Source organism: Thermobia domestica, chromosome 3, assembly GCF_964235325.1.
Source record: "Thermobia domestica chromosome 3, izTheDome1.hap1.1, whole genome shotgun sequence".
Taxonomy (NCBI): domain Eukaryota; kingdom Metazoa; phylum Arthropoda; class Insecta; order Zygentoma; family Lepismatidae; genus Thermobia; species Thermobia domestica.
Genome location: NC_137456.1, coordinates 314,282,616 through 314,288,062, shown reverse-complemented (window position 1 = coordinate 314,288,062; position 5,447 = coordinate 314,282,616).

Here is a 5,447-nt window from a genome sequence, read left to right as displayed (position 1 = left end):
AAACTTTTTAGCATTTCAGACCATGAATAACTTTAGCAAGACATCACATGAGTAACTCCCAATGTAATTATTTCTGGTTCTCTATACTGAAGGTGATTTCTCTCCTTTTAGATCAAACAGCTCTTCAATTATCATGAGTTAATTACCCCCCCCCCCTCCTCCACACAGAAGTTGATTTGATTTACATTGTGAAACTAAGGTAACACTTCCAAATTATGGGGATTCAATAGATATATCTATTATTCTATCAAAGGCCAGAGATACAACTTGTTCATGGGACGCTCAATCCATTTTAAAAATCTGGCTATCTCTAACAGTTTTTTCACTCTACAAGAATCAATATTGAAACCAGAACATGTAGTAGATTTTTTACTATTTTCAGTTTGAAGTGAAGATGGAACCTATTCAAAAGATGATGAATCCATATCATAAAATAGCTTCTCTTTATTATGTTATCGTTTCTGCACTATGGCAATCAATTTTGAAGCCGGAAGGCTCGTTTAGCAGAGATATAAGGACGAACATACGCTGAATCCTCATGAGAAAACATCTTGTCACTGTTTCTGCTTTATGGTGATCAAAGTTGAAACCGGAAATGGTAATTTCTACCAGTTCTGGTTTCAATGGAGGATTAAGGGAAAAGATAGAATACTTCGAATCGAGTATCTGTTCCGTTTCCGCTCTGATACCTGTTGAAAGATCCATTTCCATATTTATGCAAAAGTGATACTAATTATCTAACATTAATAAAGCAACCTTGACAATATATATATATATATATACCTGCAAGATACAACAATATATCTTATACCCATCTAATTTGCAAGATACCTGCAAGATACCCATCTAATTTGTACAATATCGCTTTTGATACCTAAAATCACTTATAAATTCCGTCGCTCAGATATTACATGACTCTAGAACATGACTGAACAATACAGCTTACAATATTTTGTATATAATTAATCGAAATGTCTTAGAATGGAATTCCTTATGAATTGTCTTGCAATTTTCGCGGTTTATATCTTCATAAGATTATACATTTAGACTTTTTTTTTTTTTTTTTTTGACACCATTGATTCTGGAAGCATATCGTATAATTCATATAAACCGTGTATACTGTATGTATAGTGTAATTACAATCATTTCTTGAATCAATCTATCCTATAAAACAGTTTATATTATTTTCAGAGATATAAAAGAGAAAGAAAAAAATGTTACAAGCTGCCTTAGTGTTTGTAACTACTACTTTATAGAAACGCTTATGTTCAGTGCAGGGATTTTCTATTGACTATCTCTTTAATTGATGTAAAAATCAAAGTACTGAGTTTATGTATTTACGTAAAGAAGTCAAATCTGTTGTATCGATACATCATGACCTAAGAAATGAGTATTTCTGTGTTAAATTGGAGTGTTAAACAAATAAATGAGACTTATTTTATTCCAATTCTATTGTTGGTCTTTAATTATAATTTCCTTCATTCTTACCTACAGAATTGTGGTGGCGAAGTCAATATGGCGTCTACCTGCGAACCGTTGATCTGATTCGATCACCAGTAGACGAAATTTATTCTCATGTTCTACCGCACTCAATGCGGCTCAGGTATTCGAACTGAGACCCCCTGTCAACTGAATACCTTGTTAAAACTTGAAGAGCAAAGGCGGCCGCAGCACAGTACTGACTTCATCAACTCCTTTATGGAACAGGATCATGCAAATGTAGACCTTACCTTCCCACAACCTGTAGGAATAAGCAAAAACATCACATTGGCTTGTCCTGAGTGGGGAGAATACATTAATACCTAATTCGTATCTTGGGCTATGCGATATCTAGATTTTGATATCGTTAAAATATCAAAGATTGATCGACTTAATGACAGATAATGAAAAAAACTGCAGTGTCAGACATCGAAATATAGAAAGGTCATATATCGGAAAGTATCGAAATATCAATGAATAATATTTTTTGATACTGAAATTGAAACATATCAATCGATATATTGAAATATCGAACAGCCTTATTCTTATCTATATACAGGGCGGGGAGGAGGGGTAAAAAAAGAGTAGGTATATAGTTTATTATTATTTTTCCGATAATCATGGCTGGTAATTTAACCATCGACCAACGGAGGTAGGCTATAGAATTTGGTACACCTCCGCCAAATAGTCTACCAATTTAGAGATTACGCAATAAATTTGATTAAACTAACTCTATCTGTAATGCGGCAAATAGAGGTCGACCAGTCAGTATTACTTCCCAAGACAATGAAATGTTAATTGTGCAGGCATTTATTCGAAGTCCAAAAAAAAATCAAAGAGGAGAGCTTTTCGTAAGTTAGCCATTTCCCGTAGATATTTGGGGGCGTCTAATGCAATGTTTAGGTATGAAAATGTTTCCGCCAAGATTACTTCATGGGTTACTAGAGAATGATCCAGATCGCCGATTACAATTCTGTGTTGTAATGTTGAATGTAGAAAGACAACACAGAAAGCAAGTTAAGGTGATGGCATCATTCGAAAAGTGTATTGGCCAAATAAAACGAATTTTAAAGTTTCAGGCGCTGTTAATACGCATAATTGTATCTATTGCGCAACAGAACCCCCCCCCCCCCCCACACACACACACAAAAAAAAAAAATTGAATCAACCTGGGGTTACGGTTTGGGCAAGTCTTTCATGTAAAAGGGTCATTGAGTCCATCTTTTTTAATGGAACTGTTACTTACGACCTGTATCTTAACATGCCACGCGACAATGTTATTCCATAATTACGGCAACAACATGACAATGACGATATCTATTTACAGCAAAATGGAGCTCCTCCCCACTATTCTGCAACAGTGCGCGAGTTTCTTGACAACAAATTACCCAATAGATAGGTCGATGAGGGACAGTTGAATGGTCACCACGATCACTAGACTTTACCCCAAACGACTTTTTCTTTTAAGATGTTGTCAAATATAACGTATTTTCGAGGAAACCATGCACTATTAACGACATGAGTAATGTCATAAGAGAAACGTGCCAAGAAATTAATAAAAATTAAAACCTCTGTGCCAAAGTGTGCTTGAATGTAGAAACTAGAATGCAGGAATGTGTAAATGCTGAAGACCGGAACTTTTGAGAACTTAGAGATTGTATTTAATTGTAATTCCTATATCATCCTGATTGTGACCTCCTAAAGTTATTGTTTTTTCATAATCAGTAACTCATTATATATTATTGTTGATATGTCTTAATGGCGTTATTATAGAAATTGAAGATAGAGCTTAAATACTAATGTTCGAATGTTCACTACCATAAAGACACACGCATTTTTACCAATCTCGTATTTGAAATCTTAAAGTCTTTTGCAGAAATGAGTTGCTTAACACAAAAGCATGTTTCATATTTAAATTTAATAGCCTTTCATTGAGCATTTATGAAATGTAAAGTGTTTGGTGTAGTGTAGTGAATTTGTGTATGGAAGGAACATATTTTTCCTTCACCAACCTGTTGTTAATGATATAGATGGCGTCAGGGCCGTACCGTATGAGGGGGGGGGGGCGAGCGGGGCGACAGCCCCGAGCGCCGAAGTAAAACGGGCGAAAAATTCGGGAAAAAAAGGAGAAAGATACGAAAAATTGTTTGGAATATATGTATGGGGCGCCGTCGTATACTTTTGCCCCGGGCGCTGATTTTCCACGGCACGGTCCTGGATGGCGTCCCTCTTATAAACGTAGAAATGGTTCGTCCTTGTATATCGATGAATGAGTCTAAACGGGGACTATCGGAAGTCCATTGGATTCACTACTTATCCAGCAGAACTTAGAATGAGTATAGATAATAGTTGAGAGTGTATCTCCTTACAGAATAGGTTGAGTTCAGAGTTAGCACTGCAGGGGCTCGGCTGTTTATCTCTTGAAAGGTTAAGGAAATGTTGGTCTACTAGTTACAAGTTATTTTACTAGAAACAGAATCAATGAAACTAGGAAGTTCTCAGTTTATATACCACAGCAGAGACAGTACTGAAGACATGGAAAAGCACTGTGGTGTCTAAAATCCGAAATCTCGAAGTATGCAGGAAAGTATCAATCTGAGAGAAGTAAGTTCAGCAGCACAATGTAATTAGAAAATTTTTACAGTTTGTTACAATTTGTTGCATACACAGTTTTACATGATACAAAAGCTATACCAGGTGACAAACTATAATTGACATTTGTACCATAACGCCACACTTTTTTGGCTTATCTGGACGAATTAACTACTGGATAGAAAAAAAAAAAAAAAAAAAAAAAAAAAAAACTAGTAAATTTTCATGCGAGAAATAAACAACGGTTTCGATTTCTCTATCTATACTTTCTAAATCCACAATACGTAACTACTAATGCAAAAATAAATAAATAAATAAATAAATAAAGAAAGAAAGAAAGAAACAAGAACTTTTAGAACAGTATATGTACTTTTTAAAATGCACCCTCTGTATTTTGTATTATGAATAAGAAATGAAATATTACAGAAGAAATTTTGAACTTCGATATTCAATTGCTGTCAATTTCACACAACTTAAAAGCCTTTATGAGAGTAATAAAAAAATGTCTATGAAGTCTTGAACCAATGGCGATACTTCCATGGAACAGCAGAACAGACTGTTCCCTCCTTTTTGTGTTTCTAAACAAGATTTCCTTTATTCTAAATCGTTTTAAATTTTTTTTTAAAAAAAAATGCATTTCCTAGAGGTAAAAATTCCACTCGTTGGCTTACTGCAAGCATGCGCCACGCCACATTCACTTTTGTTGTCTGTACTCCAGTTAATTTATGTAATTTTACTTTGCTAAGCAATAAAGTAATTTTTTTCATCCTTTGTTATAACATTGTCTGTGATATTTTAACACTTTTTGAAAAAATAATAATCGGAAAGTCGTAGGTTTCCATACTCCTAGTTAAATCTCTGCAAATAAGACAACGGAAGAGCTAGGCGGAGGTGGACTGGAAGTTCACGAATTCGGAGGTTTTGTTTTGCATAAAATCACAATGACAGAATTAAATCAGCCACTGTTTGATCGAGATGAAATTGTGTCTTTTTGGTTCACTGAATTTTATAATAAAGTAGGGTCATTTTAATTGTCAGGATATTTAAAATTTCACTTTAGAGAATTAAAACCAAAAGAAAATCTTACACTATACACCAAAGTACTTATTGTAATCTGCGAAATGCATAACACGATGACAATATCTGCCTTATTTATTTTCCTACCAAGGAATGAGTTTTTTTTTTTTTTTTTTTTTTTTTTTTTTTTTTTTTAAATCAGTGATAACATAGTATTGGAGTGAAGGTTCTCTTTACTCAACTTGGGCGTTGGTTTGTCCGAATAGTCCTCCGGAATGCCTGAACCATTCTTGATCAAATTTGACAAGGTAATTCGAGAGCGCGCGCTTGCGTATCGTAGGAGGTTACGTGTCCCGATC